This window comes from Sphaeramia orbicularis, chromosome 1 (assembly GCF_902148855.1).
Source record: "Sphaeramia orbicularis chromosome 1, fSphaOr1.1, whole genome shotgun sequence".
In the NCBI taxonomy this organism is placed as follows: domain Eukaryota; kingdom Metazoa; phylum Chordata; class Actinopteri; order Kurtiformes; family Apogonidae; genus Sphaeramia; species Sphaeramia orbicularis.
In genome coordinates, this window is record NC_043957.1 from 34386351 (window position 1) to 34409119 (window position 22769).

Here is a 22769-nt window from a genome sequence, read left to right on the forward strand (position 1 = left end):
TGTGGACAGCCTTCCCAGAAGAGTTGAAGCTGTTATAGCTGCAAAGGGTGGACCCACATCATATTGAACCTCATAGACTAGGAATGGGATGTCACTGAAATTCATATGTGAGTCAAGGCAGGTGAGCAAATACTTTTGGCAATATAGTGTATCTGCTGATATATGTATTAATGTAGTATAGTGGTGTTGGATTATTTTGGCTTGGTCATTTTAAAAGTAGCTCACAAGCTGAAAAAGTGTGGGCAACCCTGCTACAGGCTCTGGAATTCTAGGATCTGTTTAGAATAGATCATTGTCCATATAAACAGTGACAGTAATCTGCTGTAACACTAAATGCCACCCTTCATTAAAGAAAAAAAAGAAGCAATCTGTTCTGAGATATTATATAAACATGGCAAGGCGATGTGGATGACGCAGTGAAAGGAATGAACTCCCTCCTCAGATAAAAATAACTCATTCTAACCTAATTAAAACAAGTCGTGTCAATTGATGTTTTCAGCTCATTGTACTATAATGAGAACATAACACTGATATGGTATTCCATTTCTGCATTCGTATACCCCTAAATCCTACACTTCTAAACTAAAAGCTCTGATAAACACATGGTTCACTATGTGCAGGTTAACTGGTTGAAGTTTAGAGAAGCCAGTTAGCTCTGCTACTTTTACAAGGTTACATTTGTCATACTGACAAACAGGTGAAAAAAAAAAAAAAAAACATCTAGCAGGCCTTCCAAGATCATAAATCTCTTGATATGCCTTGAATGATAGATGTCACAGGCATTTGAAACCTCAAACTAATGAAATTCTATATGTAGGTTAATAATACAGTGAACTCTATTCGCCGTCTATAACATGTCAGCGGTGTGAAAAATTGCATCTCTTTCTCCACCTATTGAGGCTAAATCCAATGACTGAAATTAATTCTGTCTCCAGAGCAGCTCTGCCACCTAAAATGGAAGTGGAATATGACTTATGGTGAAACAAAAAGGAATACTTACACGTCTTTTGCCTGAGAGAGGCAGACCCAAGTCAGCACTAAATTTCAAATCAAAGTCTCTCTGAAACGCCCCCAGAAAAATGTTTCTGCCGTAACCACAGAGAAAAATGAGGATGTGATATTGTTGTCACTAGGGATGTGAATAAGGGTTTGATATTAAAGTTACCCTGAAAGAGAATGGACAAGTGGTGGGAATGCGGCAGGCATGCAAACTGAGGCGGAGAGGTGTCAGGCCGGTGATACATGGACAGAAATGATGAGATGATTGGATGGTACCTGCCTGGGGAGAGAAAAAAGGTTTAAAGAGCTGAGTGTTGATGCGTGCGCTGCTGTGGAGTAGGTAGGTAGAAATCACAGTCTTTCATCCTGCACTTTTGTCCTAAACTCCAAGAACCAAGTTTTCACTCAAAAACACACTCAACAAACTCACACAAATAAATTCAAAACACTAAAAAGATTTTAAAAGAAATGTCCCCAAAAAGCCTCAAAACACTGCAGATTTTTTTTTTCTCCTCAAAAACCTTCTTAAATCATAGTCACCAGCTGTGGGATTGACAGAAAAGATTAATGTTTACATATCTAGTACGTACAAATACAGCCAGAGTTGTACACAAACGGTAAATGTGGGTATGTGTTCGTATATGTACGTTTTGGCTTGGGTTTATCACAAAGCCATGCAAATATAAATGTGTCTGTACACATTTATCACAAACATGAAACCTAGCAGCATACCCATTCCAATCCATCATCATATTGTAGAAAGGCACTCGCCAGACCAATATTACAGAATCACATGGTCTAGAATGGAGGGTGATGATTGGTTGTCGGTGTTTTTTTCTTGGGTTGCCATTTATTTCATCCTGAGATACAACCTTGGGCCCCAGTGGAATTTGCATTATCATAAACTCATTTGTTTTTCTCTTAGCTGGGACCAGGCAAAAATTGGATTGCTATTTTGCAACATAAGAGTAAAGAGTGATTAGAGAATATGACGGCACTGACATTATCTCAATAAACATAATATTACGGGATGCACCGGATGATGGTTATGAAGAAATATGCAGGAAAAACTTGAACTGCATTTCATTTGCTACTTTTGAATAAATTGCTCAGTGAGAATGAGTGATAAAGCCATTTGGATCACGATGAGCATATTTTAGGATTTATTAAAGACTATGCAGAGTGGCCTGGTGCTTAAAGGCACCAACCTCCAACCCCAGGTTCCCCATGCATCATTCAGTATTACCATCCACTCTAAACACTGCCAGATCATTGGCACAGATGGGAGCCATGTCATTAATTTATTGTAGCATAAATTGGAAGGGGGCCATAAGAGATGCATGTTTTTTTTTTGTTTTTTTTTTTTCCCCAAGAATCATTCACCTCCCAGTGAGCGTTAACAAACCAAGAAATGAAAAAAAAGCAGTTTGATGACAGAGGCAAAGGGAAGCTGGCACAACTTGCACTAAGCAACAGATGTCAGCTGGCTTCTAACCACCACACTGGTTCTACAACATCCATAAAGGAATCCACAGCTTGTCATGTCCTGACAGAAATATAGTCAGCAGCCAGGATTGTTGGAGAAATTTCACTTCACTCAGCAAAGACATGCACAAGACAAAGGAATAAGACTGTGCAGAAATAGTTTCATGAGGTTTTTTTTTTGGTTTTTGTATTTACGGGATTATGCAAACCTAGTGTTTTTCGCTGTCAGTTGGCTTTGGTCGTACACTGTGTTTGTATATTTACTAGGGCTGTCAAAATGAACACATTAATGTGGATTAATCCATCATTATGATTAATCTGATTAAAAATTTGTACATAATTAACCCATCTGGATCGTAGACGGACTCTGAACGTCTCTGTCAACGCATTTCGTGCAGTTTGTCCAAGTAGAGCACGGGTGTCAAACATGTGGCCTGGGTACCAAAACCGGCTCGCCAAAGTTTCCAACCCGGCCCGCGGGATGAATTAGCAAAGTGCAAGTTAGGGCATCGAACTCAAAAATAATATCATAATAACCTATAAATAATGACAACACCCATTTTTACTTTGACTTAGTGCAAAAAACATTACATTATGAAAACATTCTGTTGGGTTTCTGTAAATTGGCTTAGAGTCTGGTTTTGACCAACTCTATATATAAAGTGTCAGGAGATAAGCTTTTTGTTGTGATCTGGCACTATATAAATAAAATTTGACTGATCAAGTGATGGGTGACACAGCGGTGCAGTGGTTAGCACTCGTGCCTCACAGCAAGAAGGTCCTGGGTTCGATTCCAACACCAGTCGACGGGGGGGGTGGGACCTTTCTGTGTGGAATTTGCATGTTCTCCCCGTGTCTGCGTGGGTTCTCTCCGGGTACTCCGGCTTCCTCCCACCATCCAAAGACATGCACTGATAGGTTAATTGGTTAATCTAAATTGCCCATAGGTGTGAATGTGAGAGTGATTGTTTGTCTCTATATGTTCAGCCCTGAGATGAACTGGCGACTTGTCCAGGGTGTACCCCGCCTTCGCCCCTAGGCTCCAAGCGACCCCTGTGACCCTAGTGAGGATAAAGCAGGTTCAGAAAATGAATGAATGAATGATTGAGTGATTTGATTGGTTTTCCCCTGTAAGTCACTTTGGAAAAAAGCATCTGCCAAATGCATAAACATAAACATAAACATTCTCTTCCATTGCAGTTGCTGAGTCTTGTAACTCAGAGTGGTCCTATGGTCTTGGTGTCCTCCCTCACTAGTCTCCTTCACAGACACTCGGTTTATAACGATGGCATGTTTTAGGCAGATCTACACATTATATTCCTTCATTTTCTTAATGATACATTTAACTGAACTCCAGGGGATGTTCAGTGTCATGGATTTTTTTTTTCCCATCCGTCCCTTGCTTTACACTTTTCAATAACCTTTTCTCAGAGCTGCTTAGAGTATTCTTTTGTCTTCATGGTGTACTTGTAGATGGTAAAACTGATTAAGCAGTCACTGAGCCGTCCACACACAGCCTTTCTTTATATTACAGTCACTTTAGACACATTAACCACATTCAGCTGCTCTCCGTTTCACTGGTTGTGATACAACTACCACCAATTGGCTCAATCATTGTTGAATTAGATCTGTTTCTTTTAAGGCCATGAATATTTATGCAATCACACATTAGTTGGCATTACTTTGTAGAAAGTAATACCGGGGTAAAACATCCAAGGCAGTGAAATTTTTGTAGGAACTGTATTATAGTTCCTCAGAACTTACTCCTGCAGTTTATGTAACTACGACTACTACAATAATATTCATTCTGACTGTGTCCACATATAGTAAAGGATACCAAACGGTGCATCAGTCTAGTGTGATAACTCTGCCACACTGTAGCAGAGAAAACATGTAGAAATGCAGGACAATATATTATTAACCTCTGCCCGATCCTCCAGTGCTTGCCTCGGTGAGTATGAGGAGAATTTATCAAACGGTGTCATGAGCAGATGCATCTTGGCTCAGTGTTTACTTGTGCATTTGTGTGTGTTTCAGACATGTTTACTTTCCCCTAGGCAGGCGATGCAGGACCCCTGCAGACCCATATGGCCTGGCATATGGCTCACCCTCTGCCCTACCTCTCTACTTACACACAAACCGACATGCTGAAGAACTCACACAGAGGTAATACAACCATGCAGGACATTTTGGCATGATGCAAACAGGTAGACAGAACCACCCATCCGGCTTTGAATCCACCAGTGCGATCTGTACACAGTGGATGTTCACAGCAGAATCAAACACAGGCTCATTCCCTACGTCTCTCTCTTATTTTTCTTTCAAGAGAGATGAAACATTTCATTTCATCTCTCACTGATTCAGGAAGATCTGTCACTGACTTTAGATTGCTCTCTCCCGTCTGCTTGATCTCCACAGCTGCTTCTGCTTACTAGTTCTTTATAACCAGAGTCCACTGGACTTTGATGAAACCCTGGCAGCCTTGTAGGCACACAAGCTAATGTGATTAGCTGAAAGATTCCCTGCACAGTATTTGGTGGGAGCCTAAGTACTAACATGCTCTCTCCTGGGAAAACACAAACACTTACACAAACAAATATGCATACATTATTTCCAATTTCAGTCCATTACTCTGCAGGGTGTAAATGCTGTCTCTGATTCAGATCTGTAATAACAAACCCCCTGATGTGCATGTGTGTGCATGTACAGGGTGGGGAAGCAAAATTTACAATGAATATTTAGTTGTTTTTTCTCAGCAGGCACTACGTCAATTGTTTTGAAACCAAACATATATTAATGTCATAATCATACCTAACACTATTATCCATACCTTTTCAGAAACGTTTGTCCATATGAGTAATCAGGAAAGCAAACGTCAAAGAGTGTGTGATTTGCTGAATGCACTCGTCACACCAAAGGAGATTTCAAAAATAGTTGGAGTGTCCATAAAGACTGTTTATAATGTAAAGAAGAGAATGACTATGAGCAAAACTATTACGAGAAAGTCTGGAAGATACTATTAAAGAAGAATGGGAGAAGTTGTCACCCGAATATTTGAGGAACACTTGCACAAGTTTCAGGAAGCGTGTGAAGGCAGTTATTGAGAAAGAAGGAGGACACATAGAATAAAAACATTTTCTATTCTGTCAATTTTCTTGTGGCAAATAAATTCTCATGACTTTCAATAAACTAATTGGTCATACACTGTCCTTCAATCCCTGCCTCAAAATATTGTAAATTTTGCTTCCCCACCCTGTATGTATGTATGTGTAAACCTCTATGGGTGATGCACATGCTGCTAAAAAGGAAAATGACTAATACTGATGCTGATATACAGCACTTTACCTTTTCTCTCTGTTTATGTTAATACTTCTTCTGTGTTATTTTGGCAGTCAAACTACACAATATGCATTTTTTTCATATCAGATCCAAATCATATTTGTAGGTAGATAGAAATGCAATTCCAGCTGGATTTCTACAGATTTGTCTTGGGAGCTCTAACTGCCAAAATCAGATTTCAGAGGGTCCTTTTTGCATCACTCAATATGCAAAACACAACAGCCTCAAATTCAGAGTGATGGACGTGCTGAGCTGAATCCATACTGCTACTTGAAAACAGCGATGGATGGTTATATTAACACTGTAATACTGAAAATGAGTTGTATGGTGGGGGGGGGGGGTTCTTTAGGAGGAGGTTTCTGTACAGACAAAGCTGGAAAGATTAAATGAGAATCAAACAAGTAAGACCACGTGTACCAAGGTCATTATCGTTAACGAAAACTAACAAAATGACGAAAACTAGAATTGAAAAGACATTTTCGTTAACTGAAATAAATAAAAACTATAATTAAAAGAAAAAAATGATAACTAACTGAAACTGTATTGTGTGTTTACAAAACTAACTAAAACATATAAAAAATATGGATAAAATTCCCTTCGTTTTCGTCTTTGTCAATGTCAGACTGATAAGAAATCGATTTATTTCGCTCGAGCAATTTTTGCTAGCTGCACCGTACGGTACTTCACAGTCCGTCACGTCTTGTCACTTGTCGTTTAGAGTCGTCTTCTCGTCCCAACTCTACCCGGAAACATGGAGACTAAAGTTGGAAAAAAATAGAGTCCTGTATGGGATTTATTTGAATACGACAGCGAAGAAGATAAAAGATACAACAAACTAAAATTAATTCTAAAAGTAAGCATTTAGAAAACAATGAAAACTAATAAAAACTAGCAAACCTGCTCTAAAAACAAATTAAAACTAACTGAATTAGAGAAAAAAAAAAGTCAAAACTAAATAAAACTAAACTATAATGAAAAATCCAAAAGTATTATAACGTTGACATGTACACATAGCCGAGTATTTATAGAAACACATATTTCCCCACCACCATTTTCAATAATGCCATCATACACAGCACATTTTCAGAAAAGTTTTCATTCACAAACATCTGCATAAATACACTGTAGAGCACTATCATGGGGTTACAGTTAGATAACAAAGATTGCACACATGACTTTTATGCATTTTTGTCACATACTATGATGTTCGGGACCCTAAATTTCCCCCCTGTATACACAAGTTTTCCAAAAACTTAACTTTGGCTGGAGTTTTCAGAAATAATCCTTTTCAATGACCTAAACCCAAGTTTTCATGTGGATGAAAGGTAAAGACACATGAGAATATACTTGTTTTTCCAAATACTTGGTTATATGTTACCTGTACTGTACTGTACTGTATACACCTGGCATGAAAGACATACCGCCTGTCTAAATAACCCTGAGTACAATTGCTAAATTCACTTCTGTAATTGCATCTTGGCATGTTGTTTTTATTTTGACTATGTAAATGTAAAGGGGAACTTTGGGTTTGGATATAGCAGACTTTTATTTTGATGAGTAGCTTCCTAACTTGACATCAAAAAGAGAATAAAGAGTAAAAAAAAAAAAAAAATAATTAAGTTCAACACGGAGTCAGTTAGCCCTTTGTCACCGGTTCTGTTTATAATTTTTATGGACAGAATTTCTAGGCGCAGCCAGGGGCCAGAGGGGGTCCGGTTTGGGGACCACAGGATTTCATCTCTGCTTTTTGCAGATGATGTTGTCCTGTTTGCCTCATCAAACCTGGACCTTCAGCGTGCCCTGGGGCGGTTTGCAGCTGAGTGTGAAGCGAGCGGGATGAGGATCAGCACCTCCAAATCTGAGGCCATGGTTCTCAACCTGAAAAAGGTGGTCTGCCCTCTCCGGGTTGGTGGGGAGTCTTTGCCCCAAGTGGAGGAGTTCAAGTATCTTGGGGTCTTGTTCATGAGTGACGGAAGGATGGAGTGTGAGATTGACAGATGGATGGGTGCAGCGTCTGCAGTGATGCAGTTGCTGTATCGGTCAGTTGTGGTGAAGAAGGAGCTGAGCCGAGAGGCGAAGCTCTCGATTTACCGGTCAATCTACGTTCCTACCCTCACCTATGGTCATGAACTCTGGGTCATGACCAAAAGGACGAGATCCCAGATACAAGCGGTCGAAATGAGTTTCCTCCACAGGGTGGCTGGGTGCACCCTTAAGGATAGGGTGAGGAGCTCAATCACCAGGGAGGAGCTCAGAGTAGAGCCGCTGCTGCTCCGCATCGAGAGGGGCCAGCTGAGGTGGCTCGGGCATCTGTTTCGGATGCCTCCTGGACGCCTCCCTGGGGAGGTGTTCTGGGCATGTCCCACCGGGAGGAGACCTCGGGGAAGACCCAGGACACGTTGGAGAGACTATGTCTCTTGGCTGGCCTGGGAACGCCTCGGGGTCCCCCCCCGGAAGAGCTGGAGGAGGTGTCTGGGGAGAGGGAAGCCTAGGCGTCCCTGCTTAGACTGTTACCCCCGCGACCCGGCCCCGGAAGAAGCGGAAAATAATGGATGGATGGACGGAGTCAATTAATTGTTTTGTATTAGCTGTAATTAGCACAAGCTCTTACTGTAACATACCCCCCCCCCCGAATGAAGGATGACATTGGTTGATTTACATATTTAGTGCCATTGAATCTCCAGTTTTCATTGGGGGGGCGGGGGTGCAGCGCGCGATATACTTACTGATACTTACGTTGTCACCATAGCATCCCTTGCAGATAGAATGGCCATGTTTGGATGTATAAATCAAACCTGGTCACTTGTGACAATCTGAACAGTGTATCTTCAAAATCCAGATTGATTTTAGAAAATGTGGACAAACAAATTGAAGGAACAAATACTTGGGTAATGCTCCTACTGCAGATCGGACCCAGGCCTCTTTCATATGTGCTCTTAAATCAAATGTGTAGAATGTTTTGCAGTGTGAGCTCGGTCTGAGTGGTCATGTCACATTTCATCCAACTTTTACGTCACTGAAATACGATAGACATGACATTTCTGTGCTGGAGGAGGTGGGACCTGATAAAATCCATATTTGCTCCATGTTTACATTTCTGTGCCTGTGGGTCACTCCAAGGACATAGGCTGTTCATACATGAGTCTGATAAGAGTCACATTTAAATTATAATGTGAACCACGCAAAAAACAATTATTTCAGCAAAAATCTGACTTGAGCTTAAAGACCTGCAGTGTGAACACAGACTTAGACTGTCTAATGGCTGAGTAGATGCACTAATTTGCATTAAAAAGAACACACTTGCATCATTTGTGTTATATTTTTAGTGCCACAAATGAAGCTTTTTTACTTTCAAGGCAGAGTATTTTGCACATAACTACCCATCATGGTACAACGGTTATAACCATTTACTATTATTTACTGTTATTGACAATCCTCATGTCTCCTGTCACCACACCAGCTTCAGTTTTCTTTTTGTTTGGAACAAATTTTACTTCATAGGACTAATTGGTTTTGAGCAGCATGTTTTTTTTTCTGTTTTTTTTTTTTTTTTTTTTCATATTTCAATAATGTAGAGAGCATTTTCTGTTCTCTACAGCCCCTTAGGCCCTTTACCACATTTTCACTTAATCTCACACTGTGGTTTGAAATCCTATGGGTAGCACAGCCTCGTCTGCCAAATGGTGCAAATGGTCTGATCTACTTTAATGCTCAGTGGTGGTTAATGACTGATAAGTCTTATTTATTTCTTAAGGTTAACCCTTTCATGCACTGTGGTCACTCCAGTTGACAGTTCTTCTCCAGCTGTTCTCTTGTATATTCATAGGTTTTGTTGTTTTAGCTTCATATCAGCCAACACAGTGGACACTTATGCAACATCCCATAATACACTGCAAATCATACCATTACTGTAACTTTGCTGTTCTGGATAAACCTGATCTGCAGTAACATGTTTAAGTGTAAATCAGCTGTTATTTGTTTGACAAAAAGAGTTGTTTTTTTGCATATTATATGAGGTAATAACTAGCATTGGAGTATGGTAAAATGTGAGAAAACATCAAATTAGCAGCCTTAAAAAAATTTTTATTTCATTGTTTTCATTTTACTTTCTGATATTGGGTTTTAAATACATATTTCTTTACTTAAAAAATGAAACGCATGGACATTTTTGTAACTCCATGAAAAAAATGGCAATTTTTTATTTATTTATTTTTTTATGCCAAAGGAGGTATAAAAACACTCCAGGGAAAAAAAATCTTGACTAAGGTTCTCATAATTCATGCATGAAAGGGTTAAACTTTTCACAGCAGCTGAGGTGCTATAAACGTGACACATGGGGCCAGATCTACTAAGATCCCAATTTGCATGTACTAATATACATGCACAATCTAGAATTTTATGTGTGGGGTTGAACCACGGTTTATAGGTGGTTTACTAAGACTGCCTGCGCAAATGACAACAGGTGCATTTAACAGGTATTTAGATGAGGATTTTGTGTGCACTACTTGTTGTCGTCATGGAGACAATACACTGGATAAACTGCTCTGGGATACACCAGCACTAATGGCAACAGTGCGCTGGAATGATCCAGACGCAAGGAAATGTAACGTTGGAGGAGGTTTGTCATAGAAGGTATTGCATGACTCCTCCTTGTGACTGGTCCTAAAACATCCCCTAGTTCATCTAGAACACAGGTGTCAAACATGTGGCCCGGGGTCCAAAACTGGCCCACCAAAGGTTCCAATCCGGCCCGTGGGATGAATTTGCAAAGTGCAAGTTAGTGCGTCGAGCTCAAAAATAATATCATAATAACCTATAAATAATGACAACACCAATTTTTTTCTCTTTGATTCAGTGGAAAAAAACATTGAATTATGAAAATGTTTACATGAACAAACTATCCTTTAAAATGTGAATAACTTGAACAAATATGAACAACCTGAAATGTCTGAAGAAAATTAAGTGCAATTTTAACAATATTCTGACTGTTACTAAATGTTTTGTGCCTTTGTAGATCTGACCTATAACGCATATGTATAAATGATGTATAAATGGGGCATCCCTGCCTGTCTTCAAGAAGCTCCTGAAGACCCAGCTCTTCCAAGACCACCTCCTGTCCTAACACTTTCAAACATTCCATTTCAAATCTATTATTGTGTTTATTCTGTTTTACTTGGTATTTTTATTTCACTGTTTTAATTGTACAGCTGTTTTTATGTCTTCTTAATCTATTCTTGTATTTTAGTCCATCATTTAACTTTTTCATTCTTCTGTACGACACTGTTTTTAATTGTACAGCTGCTTTATATCTTTAATCTATTCTTGTATTTTATTTTATTTTTAATTTTGGTTTTCCCCTGTAAGTCGCTTTGGAAAAAAGCATCTGCCAAACGCATAAATGTAAATGATAAATCGAGGCATAATTTTGATAAAATTTTACTTAGGTTATTCACATGCTTTGTGTTTGGATAGTTCGTAAATGTAAATATTGGCATAATTGAATGTTATGTTTTGCACTAAAACAATTTGGAGTTGCCATTATTTATTGGCACTCATGCTATTATTTTACTGGTCCGGCCCACTTCAGATAAAATTGAGCTGAATGTGGCCCCTGAAAGAAAATGAGTTTGACACCCCTCGATCTAGTAGCCTAAAATGGCATTACTGGACAGCAGCACCAGCTTCATTTTAGAGGCTGAGGGGGGGGCTTGTTGGCTTGAATGACTGTCAGATGCACATAATTTTGTCACACTGTAGCCGAATGTCGGTGCGTATTTTTAATCATATTCATCAGATTAAGTGGAAAAGCAGCCTCTGCATACATCTCAATTGTTTTTTCTTCATTTATTCCAAAAATTTTCACTTGAAGGTGAAAAATGCGTTCCCTGCGTCTTGTTTCATCATTTCGATGTCTCCCTCTTGCAACAGTAACCACTTCCATGTGTGCTCAATTATGCATACAAACCGTTTGCCCCTCCTTTTAATGCGTGTTAAATATGGACACAGTTTCTATCAGCAAAATTGCTTTCAGGTTTGATAAATCACTTTGCGTGTGCTAAACTAATATATTTACATTTTCTCCTCCCAGCGCACACACAACTGTATGTAAACGCCCCATATTACATAGTTATTGCGGCAAACATACTGGATACCGACATGTTATTTTGCACCTTTGAAAGACGCAACCCTTAGTGCACACTGTTAGTAAATCAGTTTGTACATTTTTTTGTGTGTGCAATAGGTTTACACACTTTTTATACATGCAGACCTTTAGTAGATCCAGCCCATGAAGTCCCACCCAGTGGAGCCTAACTGAGGAAAAAACAAAAACATCAATCAAGGGTGAGAGATAATTATTTATTTATGTTTTTTTTAAATTACATTTGACTTGTATCACCATTTACACATATGATGTTTGTCTATTTAAAGGGTAATTTTACAAGTCAAAAAAGTGACAGTTTGTGGGAAAGATAGTAAATAAACAATTAGTTTTGTATTAAACAGCTTAATGGACTGTATATCACATGCAATGAGAGTGAGGCCCACCCCTTTTTGTGTGCCCCATGTGACCTAACCAAAGGAGTTTGTGGCAAAAATGAAGGTACAGCTAGAGTTGTGTTAAATAGCTGAATGGACTGCATCTTTCCACATGAGACACACATCAATGCCAAAACAGCCACACCCTCTGCACATTTGACCTTATTCTTAAAGATGAAAGAGCTGAAAAAAATGTTAAAACAGGTCACCGTGATCAACATGTGTGAACAAGTGTGATCAGGTTGTAGCCGCAGAGACATCTTCAACACCTCTGAACAGATAATGGACAGAGATAGTTCCAATGAAGTGACCTCCATAACTTTGGGGTGTCAGTCAGTCAGTCCTCTGCTGAAACACTTCATCCTCAAGAGGGTCACAGGGGTGCTGGAGCCTATCCCAGCTACCTATGTGTGAAGGTGGGGTACACCCTGGATGTACTTATATTTACATATTTTTCACAGTCTGATATTTCAACAGTTTCACAATAAACTGCAACTTTCTTGACTTGTAAAACTGTCTTTTAACTTGACAAGTAGGGATGGGAATCGAGAACCGGTTCTTTTTGAGAATCGGATCCCAGTAGCTCGATTCCTTGGAATCGTTTGCCTGCCTGCTTAACGATTCTGCTTATTGATTCCGCCTTCATTGCGCATGTGTGATGACGTCATGCGTACGCTGCATTCTTTTGGTCAGAACGTAGTCAACATGGCGTCAAGGCAGAAACGGTCTAAAAAGTCGACACCAGGTCCACTTGTAACACTGTCAAAGCTTCCATGTCTTCAAAAGGGTGGAATCCTTCTAATATACTCAAGCATTTGTCCACAGCATGTGAATCATTTACAGGAATGTCACATAGTTGATACGCTACTTAGTGACGCTTATGAATCTAGCGGCAGAGCGAAGACCAGGCCGTCATCTGGACCCAGTTCCGGTTCCAGTGCAGGCAACAAACGTTGTACCCCCTCAAATACAAGTTTCCGAAGGTAGGGGAAAGGAAATGAGGTGCACAACAACGGGAGACGAGCCGAGTCAACCCGGTTCCACGTAGTGGAAATACGGTAATTGAGGAATTAGTAAAACATCTTTAGTTTCACTTTCACTGTAGCCCCCACCCCCCCTCCTCCCCAAACCAGGCCCGGCGTCATCTGTTCTTATTATTTGTACATACTGTATATGTTATATTATCTGTGCAGAGATGGAAATATAAAAGACAGTTAATGCAAACACACCCGTTTGTACTCTTTTATTCCTTCACCCAATGAGAATCGATAAGATAAGATAAGGAATCGGATCGATAAGCAAAATCGATAATGGAATCAGAATCTTTAAATTCTTATCGATTCCCATCTCTATTAACAAGCATCATATGTGTAAATGATGGCACAAACCAAAGGGCATAAAAACATTTTAATAAAAAGATTAGCCTTTCAACATGAATTGTATTGGCTTTCTATATATTAGACATAAAAGTACACGTTTTAAAATGCGTTGAAGTGTAGTTTTATTGAGTATGGGCATTCTGTTGCTTTACACTAGGGCAGCATAAATGCACAATTTACATGTACAACTGTTAAGCAGGAAATCAAAGACCTTTTTAATAAGTGAGATAAGGAACTAGGAAGTTAAAAGGAGCAATTAAACATTTAAAAATGTTTCTCTGATGTCTCATGGCTGTAGCAAAACAGTAAAGTGAGAAACTCAAAGAATGCAAAAACATGACTTTTTCATATTATAATATAATGTAATATAATGACTGAATCTGTGGAGTGACATCCCACATATTTTATACTCTCTAGAAATGTTCACTTCCCTCTAATAATGTTTCATTAATCACACAGTACCTGGAGACAGGCAGGTCTGCCACAAAGTGTTAAGGAAATGGAAAAGGAGTAATTGGTGAGAAACTGAGTGGCTTTGTTATGTGAGCGACTGTCGTGCATGTCATCATTTGGTATTGAAGTTGTGTTACTGTAAAGGAATTGAACCCCATGCATTCAATTTGTTATAATGACTGTGTGAAAATGAATATTGGTAAGGAGTGAAAGAAGATGTCAGTGTGTGTGTGTGTGTGTGTGTGTGTGTGTGTGTGTGTGTGTGTGTGTGTGTGTGTGTGGTCAAGAAAAGGAGATACTGACTGAAAATTACTGAAGCGTGCACGATGGAAGCATCAAATTAGCCTTTGTGAGTGTACGACAGCCCACAAAGGCAGCACTAGGGGATAAGCTCATCAGAGTTTGGAATTTCATAACAAAAACTCGACAGCTAACATTTTTCACAGAAATAGAATGTTACAAAGCAAACTACTATAACAGGAAATAACAACCACATATACCATCTTATCTTATCTTGAGTAAGAGTGTTTGTTTACATGATACATGGAGCCCATTTACAATTAGCCAAGGTTTGGAGACAAAGTTTCTCTGAAGAAAAGCCCACATTTCTGGTCAGGAGGAGAAACACACCCACTTTTAAACATTATGAACGAGGATATTGGCAAATATCAACAACTTGACCTTCCACAGCATGTCTTTGATGAAATAAAACCGGGAATCTGTGATCATTCAGAGGAACGTCTGCCACAGGTGAAAAACCGCTTTGCACATACAGACATTTACAGTGAACTACTCATTTTAATTAGCCATGCAATCACCTTTTGTTGGACTTCCTTCTTTCAGAATCAGAGTATTTTGTGCATGTACATACAGTCTATGTTTACAAGTACACCAGTGTCCTGATTATGTAGTATAATTCGTTTGTTACCCCGACCCCCGAAGGGGAGGCAAGGGGTATTGTTTTTGGTTCGGCTTGTTTGTTTGTTTGTTTGTTTGTTTCATGGTGAACATTCTAGCAGCAAAACTATTGTTTGAATTCATATCAAACTGGGTTTATAGATTGTCAATGACCCAGAATAGAACTGATAACATTTTGGGAAAAGAAGGTCAAAGTTCCATTTTTTTTTTTTTTTTATGAATTTTTAAAATCTTTTTTTCCCAATTTAACTTATAATGAGTGAAATTTCAACTGTCTATAAAAAGGCAAGGCAGGTTTATTTATATAGCACATTTCATGTATAAGACAATTCACAGTGCTTTACATAAAACATTAAAAGCATTACAGCAGAAGGCATGAGAAAAACAAACAAACAAAAAAAATCAGATAAATAGATAAAACAGATAAAAACTTAAAACTTAAAAGGAACAGTGCAGATCTGAACTGAATACAAACTCTATTCAAATGCAGCTGAGAACAGGTGGGTCTTTAACCTGGATTTAAATAAACTCAGCATTTCAGCTGATCTGAGGTTTTCTGGGAGTTTGTTCCAGACATGTGGAGCACAGAAGCTGAACGCAGCTTCTCAGTGTCATCAATTTTGTTTCAATTTACTTCAAACTTAGCACATATATAAAGGCAATTGATATGCTGACATCAGCACACGCATAGACATGATGACATCAGCTGGATCAATTCCAAAACAAGTGGTACCAGGCACAACAAACCCCTCCCCTCACATGTATTGTAGGTTATTGTGGCATCGACCCAGCTGATGAAAACTGAAAATTTGAACTTCGACCTACTTTTCCCAAAATGTAATGACATCTATTCTGGGTCACTGGCAATCTATAAACCCAATTTGGTATGAATTCAACCAATAGTTTTGCTGCAACAGACATTTGAAATTTCACCTTTTATAAGTAAATGGGAAAAAAAAGATTTTAAAAATTCATAAAAAATTTGAACTTTGACCTACTTTTCCCAAAATATAATCAGATCTATTCTGGTGCACAGACAATCTATAAAACCAATTTGGTATGGATTCAAGAGTTAGCTGCAAGAGTGTTAACAAACAAACAAACAAACAAACAGAACTAAAAACAGTACCCTTGCCTCCCTTTTGGGGGGCGGGGTAATAAACTACAAAACATGCGAGGGCGGGGTTTGCTGTGCCTGGCATCACTTGATTATTAAGTATATTCAGATTTTGATCATACGTAGTTGTGATATGAAACACTGTCATGCAAATCATTGTATACATGATAAATATTAGAATTCGGCTTACAGAGTGTGTTGTTTACACAGGTGCCTGTGATGTACACAGCATGGTAATTTAATTTGACATTCCTGTAACTGCTAAACTCACTTTAAATTAATTTGACTGTGGCTATAGAAGAGACAGTGGTTTGCAGAGGCCTTAGTATTATTAAATGCCAACATGGTGTTATGGATTAGTCTTACTACTACACAGCTTCCAACAATAGGAGATGAGAGCAACAGGTAAACATGTCCTTTGACCTTGTTGGTGTTTTGGGAAAAATCAACATCCTGTAACTTGTTTTTAATCCAGATGCAATGCTTTTTCTGTCTAAACTGACAAATACATTTTATTTTTTCATTAAAAGACACAATACTCTGTTTCTCTGTTGCTGCAGTAGTGAAACACTTCAGTTGCCACCACTATTGTTTGTATTTCTGTAGAGCCTTTGCAATAATCAGCAGCTGTCAGTTACTGGGATGAGATGTATATATGCACTACTATCCTGTTTTCTTTTGGAGTAAACCAAGTAGAGCATTCAGGTTTCTTGAAAAGAGGATTTGATATTAACATACAAATACAGAACTAGATAGAGATGAACATTTATAATCCCCGAGGGGAAATTCATGATCTTAATCAGTTCAATTGAATAAGAAGAAAGAAAGAATGAATAACGTGCCAACACAAAGAAGAGATGCTTCAAAAACCCAATAATAACTGTGATACCAAAACCAGCTAAAGTCCCACCCCTTCTGGTGTGCCCTATGGAACCTAACTGGAAAAAATATGAACAGTAGTCAATGGAGACAAATAATGTTTTCATCTCATTCATTGTGCCACAATTTACACATATGTTTATCAGTTTAAAACAGGGGTTCCCAAAAATTTAAACTCACAACCCCCTAGACAACGGTACCAGAGACTGGAAACCCCCACTATGCCCGAAGTGACTGAAACATAAAAAAAAAAATGTGCACACAGGACTCACGCAGTGATACTGTGGTATATTTGTGGGTACTGGACAATTTACTCATTGTGTTCTGTTTTATGTGCAGGGGTTCGGGGGGGTTGTGCTAATGTTTATTTAGGTTAATGGGCATGTTTTACAATGTTTATTGTAGGGATGCACTGATCCGATACCAGTATTGGGCATCGGCTCCGATACTCAGTTTGTATAGTTATATTCGTACTGGTAAAAGTAATCTGATTGATACAAATACACCGATACCGCTTACGGCCGTGTGACATTCACAGTTCAGTGCAGCAGGTACGTGGTGGTGGAATAATGTGTGTGGAGTGTGAAGAGTGTGGAGATTTTTCAAAATAAATGATGGTGATAAAAGTAACGACTGCAAGTAACGTTAAAGACACAGACAGATATGGATGCAGCGTTCTGTCTGTCCTCTACGTACATTCCATCCGTTTTCCAGGTGCTGGCGGATGCATACCCAGACAGAGAATACCAGCAGGAACCGTGGAGGTAGAGGATCTGTTCAAAGAGCGACTGTGTGAGTTAGAGAAAAACTACTGACAGATTTATGACAACTACCCAGGGCTGGGCTGGTTTCCATCCTACTTATAATATTATGAGGGTATGGAGTGGTGCAGACCGCTGCCAGCGGAAACGAAAATGAAACTTATCACACATTTCTCTTTTCTCTACCTGCTGAAGCTTCGCTTTTTGAACCTTACCAGTGAAAACGCTGCAATATTAGTATCACATTAGTGTTACCGCTGTCGTCTCCATGTTTGTTATTACTGACTTTCTTCTTCTCAAAAAACTTTACTCTTCTTCGTGGTATTTGTCCAGTATGGTTAATTAAGAGTGGTGCCCCCTGGTGGATAAATTGACAAACACTCATTCCAACACATTAAATGTCAGTAGCAGCACTTTGTTCCAGTCAGACTAATGACAACGACAATAAAGCACATTTGCAAAAGGAACTAAGAACTGGAATGGGATTATTAAGTACTCGTATCGGTACTCAGTATTGGCAAGTACTCAAATGTAAATACTCGTACTCGGTCTGGAAAAAAGTGGTATCGGTGCATCCCTAGTTTATTGGTCAAACCTGTAGGCTGAACAATGCTTTACCTGTTTGTCATTGCCAAATTATTAGTTATGCGTGATTGATCTAATCTGTTTATCTTGCAAAGTTAAAGCCCTTCTTGTGTTCATTGAGACACATAAAACAAATGTCCTTCCATCAAAGTATAAATGCTACATTACTGCCGCTAATCTAACAAACTCATCTCAAGGGTCACATTAAGAGGATTCTGAAAAGCATCTTATGACCCCCGTTAACATCCACTTTGAGAACCCCGGTTTAAAAGATCATTTTAGTAGTAGTCTACTGGCAGTTTGTGGCAAAAAATAAAAAAGCTACAACTACTTTTACTGTAAAGTAGCAGAATGAACCGCATCTCTCGTCATACAAGATGCTATACAAACACAAAAAACGAGTGTCTAGGTGCATTTTACCTGAATCTTTGAAAGGGAGGTAAAAAAACTATTAAAAGACATGATAATTACAAGTCTTGAACATGCCAGTAACAGTAAATTTCAAAAACCACAATTAATTTCAGTTAATGAATTTACCGCGTCAGACATCTTTATATTTTATACACCGGGTACTCTTTTCGCTTTGCTCTGACTTAAACTGCGTGCCCATGCGAAACACATGACCGCCGGTGTTTCTCCACCTTACTCCAATACTTCCGTAAAAATGGCTGTCCGGTTAAATTCGGGCTGCCTCAGAGGGGGGGTCACGTAATTTAATTTAACTCACCAGTTATGTTTCGGATGGACGGACCAAACCAGGAGAAATGGAAGAACCCACCAAAAAAGAAGGTTTGAGATTTTAAAAAGTTAAAACAAAACTTGATTTATTTGCTTTAGGCAAAAATAGAAAAAGGTTACAAATAAGAAAGAAGTCAGTTATCAGTTAGCCTAGCATCAAACACACTATTCGTCTCCCCCTCGTCTCATCTCATCATCACATTTTATAGTCTTCAGTCACTTGGAAGACTTCCATATTTGGTACATAATCTCAGTGACTGGTTGAACACTTGTTGCTGGGTAAAACATGTCACAGCTTACGTCAATAACTCCACGTAAGCTAATTCTAACAAAAAACACATTAGAAAGTTCACCTGAGTTAATCACACCTCAGTTTGATATTTGCACCGAGAATTAAATCACAAAGAGTTTCCATAAGTACGTCTAGTTCTAACACTTGAACAATTATTGACCACAGAAAGTCCCTAAGTTCATAATCAAGATGAACTCAGCTTGCTTTTACCACAAAGCTGCAATATAAGATCTTTTTCTGACCTTTTCTCCGAGTTCAGCACACACAAACCTGACCTGACAATGACTGTTCAGTACAGAGGACACATCTGCAAAAATAAAAGATTCTTCAAGCAAAACAACCTGCAACATTACATTTTTCCTTCTCCATTTTGGTTCGTAATGTATGATGTATGATATTCACCTGACATTGTAGAGCAAAATTTAAAATCACATTCAACTCCCATTTAATACGATCCGTATCACACAAGTCTGGTCACATTGAAGCTACAGAGACATCTACAGTGACTCAGATCATGGAGAGAGGCAGTTACGATGATGTCACCGCCACAAATTTTAGGTGTGTTGTCTTTATATTGATATATTTTCTGATACTTCAGCCGCTTTACAATGAAGTGTGACTTTCTGGAGCCGCAAAATTATTTTATATGACAAACACCAATAGGTCAGATCTACTAAGATCTAAATTTGCATGTACTAATTTGCGTGCACAATCTAGAATTTTGTGTGTGTGGTTGAACTGCGGTTTGCAGGTGATTTACTAAGGTTGCCTGTGCAAATAACAACAGCTGCAAAGTCTTGGAGACCGCCATATATAAAAGAGGATTTTGCGTGCTCTACTGGTTGTCGTCATGGAGACAGTAGGCTGGAAAAACTGCTCTGGGATTCACCAGCACTAATGGCAACATTGCGTTGAATGATCCAGACGTCTCAATTACTTTTTTCTTTATCATTCCACACGAGGGTGAAATATGGGTGCTCTGCGTATTGTTTCATCTCCTTCTTGTGACAATAACCACAGCCATGTGTGCGCAAATACATATGCAAACCATTTGCACCTTCCTTTAGGACAGTGTTTTTCAACCTTGGGGTTGGGACCCCATGAGGGGTCGCCTGAAATTTCTAGTAATTGATAAATAAAAACAAAAAAAAACCTTAATAAAAATATATGGTGAGTTGAGAGAGACAATCACAATACATAAAAGACAAACTGTGAAGCTGAAACTGAAGCACTCTGATTCTGTTTATCTGTCAAATGTTCATTGTGGTCAGTTTCAGATGCTGCAGCTCTTTCAGAATTCATAGTTTGAGTTCTTGTTTGTTCAGTATTAATTGTCAGCCTTGTAAATCCAAGCTGGACTGACTGTACATATCCTGACCAAGGAAAATAAAATTCTACCTTTGTGCAGTAATCTACACCTGGCTTTTCTGCCTCCGTCCATAATAATATACATTATATAAACTAAATGTCATCTAAAGTTAATGTTTATTTGCAACATAGTATAACAAACTATTACATGATCAAAAACAAATCAATTTTAATAAAATAAAATGTCTCCATTTTGAATGTCTGTGATCACCAGAAATTTGTGAAGTTAAAATGGGGTCATGAGCCAAAAAAAAGGCTGGAAACCACTGCTCTAAAGGGTTGGTTCTTTCATATGTTTTTCTGACCCAAGTGTTTGGATTCATTAAGTGACACATAATATAATTTAATCAACAAGAACAGAAAAATATTCATTGTTGATTTGGGTGATGTGATGGTCTGATTACCAACACAGATAATATGACCGGGGCTATTATGTGATTGCATTATTGCATTTAATTGCAATTTATGCTTGAAATGATCACATTATCTGTTAGAGCATATTATTCATGCTACAGTTCCACAGAGTTATTCTAATTAGCTCTACTGAATTATAATGATGTGTTGATGTTCATTGGATTATTGGCCAAAAGAGACTGATAGTCCAGACTTTGGCTGCAATTCCTGTCCATCCAGCTGCTAACAGTATTAGTATGAGCCCCAAACACTTAAAATTCTGAATGTGATGAACAATACAGTGGACAACATAACTCAATTCATTGCAACGTTGAGGATTTCTAAAGGGCCTTGGAAGGAGATCAGAGAAGACACAAGTGTCTTACACTGGGTTATGTCAAGACTCTCCAGAGGATGAAGGATATCACCATTTTTAGAGTCAGACTGGCATAGAAGATGAGGACAAGTGGAAAAATAGAGCTATGTGGAAATGCAGCTGCCTTGAAAAAAAGGATTTTCACTTCATCTCAACAGACTCTTCATTTTAATAACTGCTTATTTTGTACTTGAATGGTTTTGTGAATACATCGAAACTAGTTGGTGGCATTTTATTTGCAGATGACATAACATTATTTCATTTTACAAAATAAAAAAAATAATGTAATAAAGGAACTGAAACTCAACTTATACAATGCAATGATTGATCCATATTTGACTTACTTTGTTGAAGTTTGGGGAGATGACTTTCTTGACTTGTAAAATTGACCTTTCAAATATGATATATGTAAATAACTGCGTTTAAAAAATCATTATTCAATCATTACAATCTATTTTCAAAATGAGGTCCTGTGGGGTGTATCTGTCATATCAGTCCCTGGACTTTTTCTTGTTTTGTGTGTTTCCTGTTTTATTTTGTTAGTTTCCCTCATGTGTCTTGTCTGGTGTCTTTACTTCCTCTTTGTGTTCACCTTTGCCCTGATTACCTGCCTCCTCCCTGATTGTCTCCACCTGTGTCCAATTGTCTTCCCGCCCTCTTGTGTATTTAAACCCTGTGTTTCCCCCTGTTCGTTGCCAGTTCGTTTTCAACCCTTGGTGTGATAACTTACCAGCGTTTTTTGATCCTGCCTGCCTGTTGTGACCTGTTTTGCCCATCGACCTCCGATTCTGCCTGTTCCTCGTCTGCCTGCTCGTCTGTCTTCGACCTGGTTTGTCCATCACACCTGAGAATACGCCTGACCCCTGTCTGTTCCTCCGCCTTGGTGCCTTTTCCTGGTTTTGACCCCTGCCTGGACTATTGGTACGTGAGCCTGCCTGACCCTATGTACGTTTGCCTGTCTGATAGTCTGCCCGTGTATGACCTGGTCTGTCCACTGATTCTCCTTTGCTCTCTCCTAGTCGGGTTCCCCTCGTGTGCTCCCGACCTGGGCCGTAACGAGGTTAACTTAAGATCCGAAGCCGAGACGATTACCCATCTCAGTCCAGCTGAAGATACATTCATTACCATACTGTGTGAACCTGTTACTCTG

At 38.9% G+C, this 22769-nt stretch overlaps 1 pseudogene; it reads right to left on the reverse strand.

Annotated features, from left to right (window-relative positions):
• LOC115417729 (uncharacterized) overlaps positions 1-19001 on the reverse strand; it is a 60440-nt pseudogene extending 41439 nt beyond the window's left edge.
• Between the last annotated feature and the right edge of the window lie 3768 nt (positions 19002-22769).